This window comes from Trachypithecus francoisi, unplaced genomic scaffold (genome assembly GCF_009764315.1).
Source record: "Trachypithecus francoisi isolate TF-2019V2 unplaced genomic scaffold, Tfra_2.0 Lachesis_group9, whole genome shotgun sequence".
NCBI lineage: Eukaryota > Metazoa > Chordata > Mammalia > Primates > Cercopithecidae > Trachypithecus > Trachypithecus francoisi.
The window spans coordinates 48,497,818-48,510,038 of NW_022681474.1; the positions used below are offsets into that span (position 1 = coordinate 48,497,818).

General features: G+C 40.8%; 1 protein-coding gene and 1 pseudogene across 7 annotated transcripts in view; one reads left to right on the forward strand and one right to left on the reverse strand.

Moving 5' to 3' along the window:
- The window catches only part of CCSER2 (coiled-coil serine rich protein 2), a 190,956-nt gene that overhangs the window by 20,802 nt on the left and 157,933 nt on the right, over nucleotides 1–12,221 (forward strand). Inside the window, exon 3 of one of the 7 annotated variants that reach the window (XM_033209860.1) lies at nucleotides 2,556–2,699. The exons of the other annotated variants lie outside the window; for them this stretch is intronic. The gene's annotated coding sequence lies outside the window, so the exon portion shown is untranslated. The remainder of the gene's footprint in view (nucleotides 1–2,555; nucleotides 2,700–12,221) is intronic. 7 annotated transcript variants of the gene reach the window in all.
- LOC117082830 lies at nucleotides 4,345–4,762 on the reverse strand (annotated as a pseudogene).

Consider the following 12,221-nt stretch of genomic DNA (forward strand, 5'->3'; position numbering starts at 1 on the left):
CACAAATGGACAGCTCAGCGTTTTATGTAGTTTACTCTGTTGAATATTTTGATAGTTTGAAAAGTTTTACTTTTTTGGGCTGAAAACTGCCCTTTTCTTACTTCTATTCATTGATCCTAGTTCTGCTCCCTTGTCACGACTTAAACTATTTTGACCCTACATATAGTATCTTAAACTATTTGACAGCAACCGTCACGTGTACTCTTGGCTTTGTTAGGCTAAACCATTTATAAGTGCTTCAGCTTTTCATCATGTGACGTGTTTCTTTACCCTTACCTCCTTTGTGTCCCTTTTGCCAGGGTAGCTCTAAAAGTGGTGTAATGAAGGATAATAGATATTTATAATCTTTGGTCATCATCTGTGATTAAATGATTTATAGCACATTAATTCCGTGTAATATATTGTGGCCCTTAAAATAACAAATATAACTGTAGAACTGTGGGATATATTTATAAAACAGTGATGTTTTAAAAGTAGAACATTGTATCTAGATAGTTAATATAGCTGACTCTGTGTGTGTAGATGAAATTTAGAAGGGTACATGAAGTAATGAGAATAGTTGTTTAGTTGTGTTAAGGTGGTAGAATTATAGGGAGAAGTTTTTTTTTTTTTTCTTTTTTCTTTGAGACAGAGTCTCACTCTGTCACCCTGGCTGGAGTGCAGTGGTGTGATCTCGGGTCACTGCCTCCTAGATTCAAGCGGTTCTCATGCCTCAATGTCCAGAGTAGCTGGGATTACAGGCATCTGCCACCATGCCTGGCTAATTTGTGTATTTTTAGTAGAGATGAGGTTTTGCCCTGGTGGCCAGGCCTCACGTGAGCCGCTCACCTTGGCCTCCCAAAGCCCCAAAGTGCTGAGATTACAGGTGTGAGCCACCGTGCCTGACTTTATTTATTTAAGAGACTGGGTTTCACTGTGTTACCCAGGCTGGACTCGAACTCCTGGGCTTAAGTGATCCTCCCACTGTAGCCTCCCGAGTAGCTTGGACTATAGGCATGAGCTACCATGCCTGGCCCAGAAGTTTTAAAATATAGAGTATTTTATAATTAGTTTATAAGGAGAAAATATAATGCTTGGAAATGTCATTCCAACTAGAATTAAGTGATATTTCAGTAGTCTGCATTAAGACTGTATTTCTTTTAATGTAGTTTAAGAATGCTTGTTTTGTGGCCTTATCACATTATAATAATAGCCACATTTGACTAGTGGCTACTGTATTGACAGGGCAGATATATGTATTGGGTAAGGGCAGGTGGAGAACATTTCTTTTGGTACAATGTTCTTTGGATAGTGCCAGAATAAGAGATTGTGTGGGATGGATCACTCATGACAGCAAGGTAGGCAAAATGGTGACTTGTAGGTCTGCCGCGGTGGCTCACGCCTGTAATCCCAGCACTTTGGGAGGCTGAGGCAGGCAGATCATGAGGTCAGGAGATCGAGACCATCCTGGCCAACATGGTGAAACCCTATCTCTACTAAAAATATAAAAAAAATTAGTTGGGTGTGATGGTACACACCTGTAGTCCCAGCTATTCGGAGGCTGAGGCAGAATTGCTTGAACTTGGGAGGCGGAGGTTGCAGTGAGCCAAGATTGCGTCACTGCACTCCAGCCTGGCGACAGAACAAGACTCCGTCTCAAAAAAAAAAAAAAAAAAAAGTGATTTGTGTGCATGCACTCCTTTTGAGGCTCAATCCTGAAGGTAGAGGAACCAAGGTGAGGTGTGGGAACAGGGCCACAAGACATAGTTCATGGCACTGGCCATTAGGTGGCAGTGTCTCCTCAGGCCTGCTAGTTATTTGAGACTCACTCAGGGAGTAGGAAGAATGAGGGGAGCAGTCTTCTCGGTGAGTGGGCAAGGTTTCTGTCTCTGTAAAAGTTTGTTGGTAGTGTCTTTGTATTTCAAAGAGTACCTCTCACCACCACCACGGCTGCCGCTGCCACCACCACCACTACTACCACTACCTCCTCTTACCATATTAAGTGCCACTGACAGGTTCAGTGGTCCTGATTCCTGATTCTCTGTATGAACCTGGACAAATTACTTAACTTCTGTAAGGCTATTTCTTCACCTGGGAAATAAGAATAAATATACCTATCTAGTAGTTGTGAAGGTAAGAAGTTAAGGTTAAGATATGATAGTTCTTTTTTTTATTTTTATTTTTGGAGACAGAGTCTTTGTCACCCAGGCTGGATTGCAGTGGTACAATCTTGGTTCACTGCAACCTCTGCCTTTTAGGTTCAGTTGACTCTCATGCCTCAGCCTCCCAGGTAGCTGGGATTACAGGCATGTGCCCCCACTCCTGGCTAATTTTCGTATTTTTAGTAGAGACAGGGTTTTACCATGTTGGCCAGGCTGGTCTCAAACCCCTGACCTCAGGTGATCCACCTGCCTTGGCCTCCCAAAGTGCTGGGATTACAGGCGTGAGCCACTGCGCCCAGCCTAAGATGTAATTCTTATAAGTAAATAGCACAGTGCTACACATACCCCTGCTTGGTAACAATTAGTTATCATCTAAGAGCCCTTACAGTCATGTTCTCCTCTTGTTTTCAGCAGGGATGGTTAAGCCTTTCCACCCTCTGGCTGCATAGGAAGGACAGTTTCTTGCCTCGGTCATGGAGATCCTGTATAGCCTGTCTTCCACAGGTGTTCCTGTCTCTTGAGATAGCAGCTGAGCAAGCCCCGGGACATTATTCATTTGTATGTACTAACATCTTGTTATATGCCAGGCTCTGTGCTAGATGCTGAGTATTAAAAAAAAATGAGTCTTTAATTAGGCTATTGAGTATATGTTGCGGATATTTTCATTATGCTTATGTTTTTGAAATTACTTGTTTTGCTCATGTTCTGTATGCTTTTGTTGGTTGAGTTTGCTCATAACACTTAGTAAGATCTAGTCCCTGCTTCCTCCAGCCCCGTTCAGCTGCAGGTATGATTTCCATACCCTTCAGGTTTAGCCAATCCTGACTTAGGTAGGTGAGTGGGGCCTGCAATTAGCATGGCTACCGTAGGCACAATGTTTACCATTCCCATCAAGCTGCCACTTTCTTCAGGGATTAGCTGAAAACCAGAACTTCTGCCTTGTTTTCCCCTTTAGCATTTTCAGTCTCCTGATAGGACTGGGAGCCCACCTTGATCTCATGGTGGGATCTTGTTCCAAATATTGTACCCACCATTTTCTTTATTTTTAACCTTCTCTTTGAGCTCTTTTCCTGCAGAAAAGAGGGTACAAAATAAAATAAATAAATAAATAAATATACCCAGGCCAGGCATGATGCCTCATGTCTATAATCCCAACACTTTGGGAGGCTGAGGTGGATGGATTACTTGAGCTCTGGAGTTCGAGACCAGTCTGGACATTGTGGCGGAAACCCATTCTTAATTAGTCAGGTGTGGTGGCACACACCTATAGTCCCAGCTACTGGGGAGGCTGAGGTGGGAGGCTTGCTTGAGCCCAGGAGGGTCGAGGCTGCAGTGAGCTGTGTTTGCACCACTTCACTCCTGCCTGGGTGGGAGACAGAGGGAGACTCTATCTCAAACAAAAAACAAAGAAGATTGCCTCTATATTGTCTCAAGTTACTTTTTTTTTTTTGGAAAAAATAGGGTGTGTTTGAAAGAATAGGTTGTTTCCTGACGGTTTATCTCTTTATTCTTGAACCTGTTGTAGTCAGGTTTCTGTACCTCGTCTTGTCTCCTGAAACTGCTTTGGCAAAGGTGACCAAATTTGTAAACTACCAAGCCCAGTTATTCTTTTTAGTTTTTAGTTTACTTATACGTGGAATTTGACACTACTGCTTGTTATCTTCAAAGTTTCTTTCAAATTACTTTTTTAGTTCTGTTCTTTACCCTTGGATCATACGTTCTTTGCACCACCCCCGACCCTTCCTCCTATCCATTTTTTTAAGTGTCGGTGATACCTTTCTCTCCTTGTACATCTTCTCCAGGTGACCTCATTTGTTTTTGGTGGAAAATCTGACCATCATTCCTGTGCTGATAATTCCCAAATCATCATCTCCCTTTCAGATTTTGCCCTTGCATTTCAGACTCCTTTGACCAGTAAACACCCTGGTGTATGCTCTCTAGATATGCACCTCAAAGTTAGCTTGACGTGCTAAGTTTGTGATCTTTTTTCTCCAGACATAATGTTTGCCCTCAATGAAAGGCAAACATTATGTCTGGGTAAAACGATCATGTCCAGTGAGACAAGTCCAGAATTTTGAGCTCTTTCATCTCCCACATCTAATCAATCACTCATCCATTTATTTGCAAAGTATTATGCTCTCATTTTGTGCCCATTATTGTGACAAAATTCTTTAGATTTAATATTGCTGATATCTTTTGTACCTTTTTTTATTTTTTTATTTTTTAAAACCAGAACATTTATTGTATGACTAATCGCTGACATTCTTAAGATAAACTGGATGCTGCAACAGCTGCCCTCTTGGGTTTAGGTGTTGTTCCTTCACGGAATCCATGCCTGAGTCTGCGATATACAATTTTTAGGTGCCTCATTTGACGAGTTCTGGTGGTATTTCATCTTTTAGCCTTGGCACTCCAGTTATACTTTCTCTTGCGCTTGGCAGGGTAGCCACGTTTGCCACAGGTCAACTTCTGAAGGTGGTAGGCCTTAGAGCCACAGCGGCAGCACAGGGTGTGCATCTTACTGCGACGCTTTCCAAACGATGAAGTTCCCTTCGTCATCTCGCTTCTGCAGCCGAGACCAGAGAGCTCTTTGGTACCTTTTTGCTACAATCTTTGTTGTCTTTCTCATGTTGTAACGTCTTAACCCATCTCCCCTTCTTAACCCATCTCCTCCATACTTAAATCAAAGTGACTTTTCAAAATTCAGGTGAGATCTTTTTTTTTTTTTTTTATGGTTTAAAACCCTTTAGTTTCCTAATTGCCCATAGTAAAGTCCAAACTTCTTAGTATGGCACATAAGCCACTCTGTAGGCTGTGTTTTTCCCCTATTCTTCCTTCTTATGCATTTCTAAAACCCTGTTCGCTACCATTGTTCAGTCAACAACAATTTTCTGAATGTGGCATGCTGGTTCCATGCTTTTGTTTATGCTCTTAGGCTATATTGTTTTTTCACATTCAGTGTCTGTATTTCTATTTACTATTTATCTTTTGAGACTCAGCTCAAGCATTGCCTCCTCTACGAAACCATTTATGTTATCCCTCTCTCCCAGTTAAGCACTTTCTTTTTTGTTCCTCCATGTGCTACCCCATATACTCTACTCTAGCAGTTATAGTACTTCATTCCCCTTCTCTTGTCTACATGTCTTTTCCCTTATATTGGAATGTCTTATTTTATCCACAACCTCTGTCTCACAGCCTGATTGATAATAGGCTTTCAATAAATGTTTAATGACTGAATGAATGTGTTTTAAGTCATTGCTGTAATAACAGCATTTCTTCCTTTACCAGATCATAAGCTGCTTATGGCAAGTACTGTATGTACCTTCTTTACTTTTCAGGATCTTGTCTTATAGTCACTTAATAAAAAAGTGTTGTGGCTGGGCACCGTGGCTCACGCCTGTAATCCTAGCACTTTGGGAAGCTGAGGCGGGTGGATCACCTGAGGTCACGAGTTTGAGACCAGCCTGACCAACATGGTGAAACCCTGTCTCAACTAAAAATACAAAAGTTAGCTGGGCGTGGTGGCAGGTGCCTGTAATCCCAGTTACTTGGGAGGCTGAGGCAGGAGAATCACTTGAACCCAGGAGGCGGAGGTTGTGGTGAGTTGAGATCATGCCATTGCATTCCAGCCTGGGTGACAAGAGCGAAACTCTGTCTCAAAAAAAAAAAAAAAGAAAAAAGTGTTGTATTAATCTGAGGTAGAGGTTTGCAGTGGATTAAGTGTGCCCTCTCTACAAAGGAAGAAGTTGAGTTATGTTAGTCCTAAGCACAATAAGATATTTGATGGTCATTGTAATTAATTTATAGATGCAAACATTGCAGCTAACTTTAGTCACTTTGGTATTTGGCAAATCAAGCAGATTCTCAGTGTCAGTACTCTGGGAATTGGTTAAATACTGTTAACTATTTTAAGGATTTTTACTTTTAAAATATGTTAAGGTATGGGTATCCTAGTTGCTATTAAGAGTTGTGTGAGCAATTATCTAAAACATTTTGTAACTAAATCATATAGGGAGTCAACATTTAAAGAGCACAACATTTAAAGAGCAACATTTAAAGAACATTTAAAGAGTCATACTGAGATTAAAACTGTGCCATACTCCATTTCTTTTGTAATTTAGTATTTTTAAAAAAATATATTTTATGCCAAAAGTTTTAAGTTCCTTCTTCAAAAAAATGAAAGAAGTAGGTGTCGTGGATATGCATAGAGATTGAGATTCTAAATTAGAATACATTATTAAGAAGGAAGCTATCAGGGAAGAGATTAGGTTTCTTCATTAGGGTTAGTAACTCAGTGTAGTTTGTGGAGAGGTGGAAAAAAAATCAGTATTAGTACCTGTTTTACTTATGTAAACAGGAACCTATAAATAGGAGCTTGTAAACCAGTTCTATAGGACCTCATATATTAATTGAAATATACCGCCAATTGTGTGATAAGCTGTTATGCTTTATGCATGTGTGTGTGTGTGTGTGTGTGTATGTGTATATAGATGTGTTGATAATGTAAATTTGAGGTAAAAATTAGTAAAATACCTAGCAAGACACTATTAAGGAATATGCTGTTTATTCTTGCTTTTAACCTACATTTGTAAAAAGCCATTTAGGTGCCAGCCTATGTCTTAGGGCTTGACTGAGGCAGCAGATGAATGAAAGTCAGTCTGTGTTCTCAAAGAACTTGGCCTCCAGTGGATGGAAAATAAACTTTGAGTGGTCTGAGGGGCATTACTTGGTGTGTTGACAAGAAACAAGAGCCCACATCTGAGGCTGGTGGGTTTGGCTTCTGCAAAGGTGGTTTGATACCATGAAGAATGTGTGAAGGGTGAGGGGTAGTGCATTTCAGACACAAGACTATATATGCAAACACTTGTTGGTGAGACCATGGTTTTGTGGGATTTGTGAGTCTCAGAACTCCAACAAATCAGGCATAAACCTTTACAATTAGTGGAATAATTGAGGGTGATGACTAGCTACACCGTCCATAGAAACCTTGAAAAATCCCTAGCTCCCTTTTCCCTCCATTAGACTTGCTTCCCAGTGTATGTCCTCATACTTCTTTTTTATGACATTAATTATATGTGTGTGTGTGTGTGTGTGTGTTTGTTTGTTTGTTTGTTTGTTTTCTTGAGGCAGACTCTCACTCTGTCGCCCAGGCTGGAGTGCAGTGGCACGATCTTGGCTCACTGCAAGCTCCGCCTCTCGGGTTCACGCCATTCTCCTGCCTCAGCCTCCCGAGTAGCTGGGACTACAGGCACCCACCACCACGCCCGGCTAATTTTTTTGTATTTTTAGTAGAGACGGGGTTTCACTGTGTTAGCCAGGATGGTCTTGATCTCCTGACCTCGTGATTTGCCTGCCTCGGTCTCCCAAAGTGCTAGGATTACAGGCGTGAGCCACTGCACTTGGCCATATTTTTGTGATTTTAAATGTCTAGTCTTTGCTGGGCCATTAGCTCTAGGAGTGCAAGGTTCATATCTGTCTGTGACAACTGTATCCACAATAACTTGTGCAGTTACTGGCACATAATGGATGTTCAGTAAATATTTAGTAGGCAAATAATGCTTTTATGGGTAACATAATGGTGTTATGGAAAGCATATAGTAGTTCTGTTGAAGAAGAGAATGTGGTTTAATGCATGATTTTAAGTATGAGTTTTTTCCTTTCCCATTAGGTGGAATTTAGCCACCTAGACAGTAAAGAACACACATGCCTCTTGAGTTGCTCACCTCTGTTTTCCCCTGCCTACAGTGGTTTGGAAGACATAGATAACTACGAAATAGGACATTTTGGGTGAGGGTAGGGTCTAAAGTTAGCATGGAGTTTAAAAATCTTGTATAGTTGCCGGGTGTGGAGGCTCAAGCCTGTAATCTCAGCATTTTGGGAGGCCGAGACGGGCAGATCACGAGGTCAGGAGATCGAGACCATCCTGGCTAACAGGGTGAAACCCCGTCTCTACTAAAAAATACAAAAAACTAGCCAGGCAAGGTGGCGGGTGCCTGTAGTCCCAGCTACTCGGGAGGCTGAGGCAGGAGAATGGAGTAAACCCGGGAGGCGGAGCTTGTAGTGAGCTGAGATCCAGCCACTGCACTCCAGCCTGGGCGACAGAGCGAAACTCTGTCTCAAAAAAAAAAAAAAATCTTGTATAGTTGAAATTGCCCTTGAGAAACCACGTGGTGACTTAAGTTTAACCTGGTTATCTTTTCTTGCAGCTTTGATTGAGTACCAAAGAGTTGGTCAGTTCAGAGAGTTGGCTTCTGCAAAAAATACCCGTTTTCAGATAGTAGTATCTCACTCTTGAAAATTTGCTCATACTGTGCCAAGCATGTGTAAACCGAGACTTACTGAGGGAGAAAGAGATTCATGTCTTTTCCTATATGTTCACTTTATATTTTTATAGAGTGGAATGATGAGTGGAATCACCTACACCATTAATGTTCCTCTAGCTCTGGAAAGTAATTTTACTTTGTCTAAATTCAAATATATTGTATATATGTTGGGAGGCCGAGGTGGGCAGATCACCTGAGCCCAAGAGTTGAGACTGCAGTGAGTTGTGATACCACCACTGCACGCCAGCTTGGGTGACAGTGAGACCCTATCTTTATATATATATATACACACACATATATATATGTATATGTATAATACACAGACACAAACACGTAATGTGATTGCCTCAACTATTTCCTCCTCCACCATCTCCACTCTTTTCAGGTACAGAAATTCATTTTTTTACAAACAGTTTAAGTTCTGAAAAGCTGTTCATAAATTCTTTCTGTAAACAATTGCTAACATCTTCCTTTGGTGTCAGGCATTACTGAGAAACTTTTATTTCGATTGGTTGCTTTGTTCATATGTACAGAAGCTTACGAGTTGCAAGTAGAGGAGTTTCTGTGCGTGGGACCTGTGAACCTAGGCATTTACTGTCTGCTGGTCCTAGGACCCTGCTTTGCTTTGTGAAGTTTGCTCTTCAGAAAGATTCCTGTAACCTTCTCCCACTGGAAATGACTCAAGGCCAGGAACTTCTAATTTTCAGGACGTACACTTTTTTTTCCCAACTTTTTTTTTTCTTTTTAAAAAGTGCTTTATGTCCAAAGGATTACTTAATTCCCCAAGGATGAGTTAATTCAGGCATTATTGTACCAATAGTGTTTTATACAGTTGTGGAACTGGGAGGGGACCCTGGTGCACCTGCAATTCTGAAGGGTCCATTGTATCTGGGGGAAACAGAATGGAATGTAAAAAATGTTTACATTTATGCGAGGGGCAGGTCAAGAACAGGTTAAACTAATTACGATAATAGGGGTTAGAATAGAGCAGTGGTTCCACAGTATTTGTGTGTATCAGAATCACCTGGAAGACTTCATTAAAACAAGATCTCTGGGCTCTACAGAATTGCTGAACACTATATCTAAGGTAAGGCCTTAGAAAATCTATTTTTAAGAAGTTTCTAGGTGTTATTGATACTGCTGATCAGCCTTGGTCAGATTAGTTAGAAGTTTATGCTTTTGCTAATTCAAGAATCCTTTGTCTTTTGTAGGAGGAGTTAAATGTAGAGATCCAGGGTTTGGGAGTTCTCTGAATGGGAGTATGCAGGTGCTCCTGAGAGAGAAAATGAAAATGAATGCCAAGAGAAGGAGGATAATGTGGAATGTGCCGAAATTTATTTCATATCTCTTTCCCTAATGAAAGCGTCCTTATTTGGGGTTTACTTTTTTATTTTTATTTTATTTTCTGAGATGGAGTCTCACTCTGTTGTCCAGGCTGGAGTGCAGTGGTGCAATCTCAGCTCTCTGCAACTTCTCTCTCCCGAGTTCAAGTGATTCTCCTGCCTCAGCCTCCCAAGTAGCTGGGATTATAGGCATCCGCCACCACACCCAGCTAATTTTTGTATTTTTAGTAGAGATGTGGTTTCACCATGTTGGCCAGGCTGGTCTGGAACTCCTGACCTCAGGTGACCACCTGTCTCGACCACCTAAAGTGCTGGGATTACAGGCGTTAGCCACTGTGCCCAGCCGGGGTTTACTTTTTTAAATGAAAATTACATATGGATGCTTTTAAACATAATATGTAGAGAAAACAGCATAATTCACCCCTAGTGTTACTTACCACTCACCTTTTAATAGTTTCAGTTTTAGCTGTCACACTCCCTTTCTTGAGGGGTGTTTTGATATTTAATGGAGTGTTTCAGATTTTCTTACTTTGTGATTCCATCATTTTTTTCTGTATTTATTAGTTGTGATTCTTCTATAAAGAAGATTTTCTGTCAGTTTTTTGATTACTTTGAAATACAGGAAGAAGATACATGCTTAATTCTTTTTATCAATTTGTAGAATAAGTTGTCTTCACAATAAGGCTTATTTTTACTCTTTATAGGATTAGAAGTAGTTTGAGGCTTTTAATTTTTTAAGAGAAGTTTTAAAAAATGAAGCATAACTTACATACTACAAAATACATAAATCTTTTTTTTTTTTTTTTTTCTGCCCAGGCTGGAGTGTAGTGGTGCGATCTCGGCTCACTGCAAGCTCCGCCTCCCGAGTTCATGCTATTCTCCTGCCTCAGCCTCCGGAGTAGCTGGGACTATAGGCGTGCGCCACCACACCTGGCTAATTTTTTGTATTTTGAGTAGAGATGGGGTTTCACCGCGTTAGCCAGGATGGTCTCTATCTTCTGACCTTGTGATCCGCCCGCCTCGGCCTCCCAAAGTGCTGGGAATTGCAGGCGTGAGCCACCGTGCCCGGCCAAAATATGTAAATCTTAAATGATGTACTCTTGGTGAATTTTACACCGTCCAGATCAAGTTGCCAACATCTCAGTCAACCCCTTTTCAGTTAGCCCCCTCTTGCAGAGTTAATCTCTGTCCCAGGGATTTTCAACATATGAACTCCAGATTGGCAGAATCAACATCACCTGGAAACTTGTAAAAAGTACTTTTTCCTAAGGCCTTACCTTAGATATGTTGATTCAGAAACTCTGGGAGTGGAGTCCAGAGATCTTGTTTTAATGAAATCTACCGGGTGATTCTGATACACACAAGCACTGTCGAACCACTGTTGCATTCTAACGCATATTATCATAATTAGTTTAATCAGTTCTTGACCTTACTCTCACATAAATCGATCAACCGAACATTTCTTACATTCTATTCTGTTTCCCCCAGATGCACTGGATTTTTTCCTGTGCCCCTGGGTGAGAAGTCTTGCTGCAATTTAAGGCTTCCCCAGCAGTTTAAGGCTTTTGCTTCAGAGGACAGAAGGAGGCAGGGAAGTGAGAGGCTTTGTATTTGTTTCAGTGCAGCCTTTGATCACCTCCTGCATGCCTGTGCCATTAAGAGGGGGCTTTCTTATATGTTTCTCTTGAATACTAGGAGGAGGAGCTTGCTGTTGTGCTAGTCCACATTTGGCTTTTAAGCAGACGTTAAAATGTTAGCTTATTACTCCTTTTTGTGGTGGTCATTTCTGTCTCTTATGCTCAGCCAAAAGTGAAACTGTTAAATGTCCCATCTCTTCTTGGAGGAGCTTGTCTCCCTTTGGAATTTGGTTTACTTAGTTGCCTTACAATATCAGCTTTCTGATGGGCTTATGAAAGGTTATGATTTTGAAGATTATCTGGCTCTTCCAGGTTTTTAGGTAGGAGTGAAATTAATTGCAGCTTTTTACATCAAAAATGGAAATCTGACCTTCATATAAATGGAATCACACTATATTTATCTTCAAGTCTCTGGATTCTCTTGTTTAAAGGAGCCTGTTAGTTTTATCTGTATTGTTGCGTATAACAATAATTAGGTCTTCATTACCATGTTGTATTCTATTATGTGGAAACTACCACTAACATTTTTTTTTTTTTTTTTTGAGATGGAGTTTCGCTCTTGTTGCCCAGGCTAGAGTGCAATGGCGCGATCTCATCTCACCACAACCTCTGCCTCTTGGATTCAAGTGATTCTCCTGCCTGGCCTCACTAACATTTTTCTATGAAACTATAATTCTAATGTATGTAGATCTTTACAAAATGTTTCATGTTTAGGTATTTACTGTTTGTCATATACTGAGCAAGCTTGGACTTCAGTAATGTATTCTGGTGAATCAA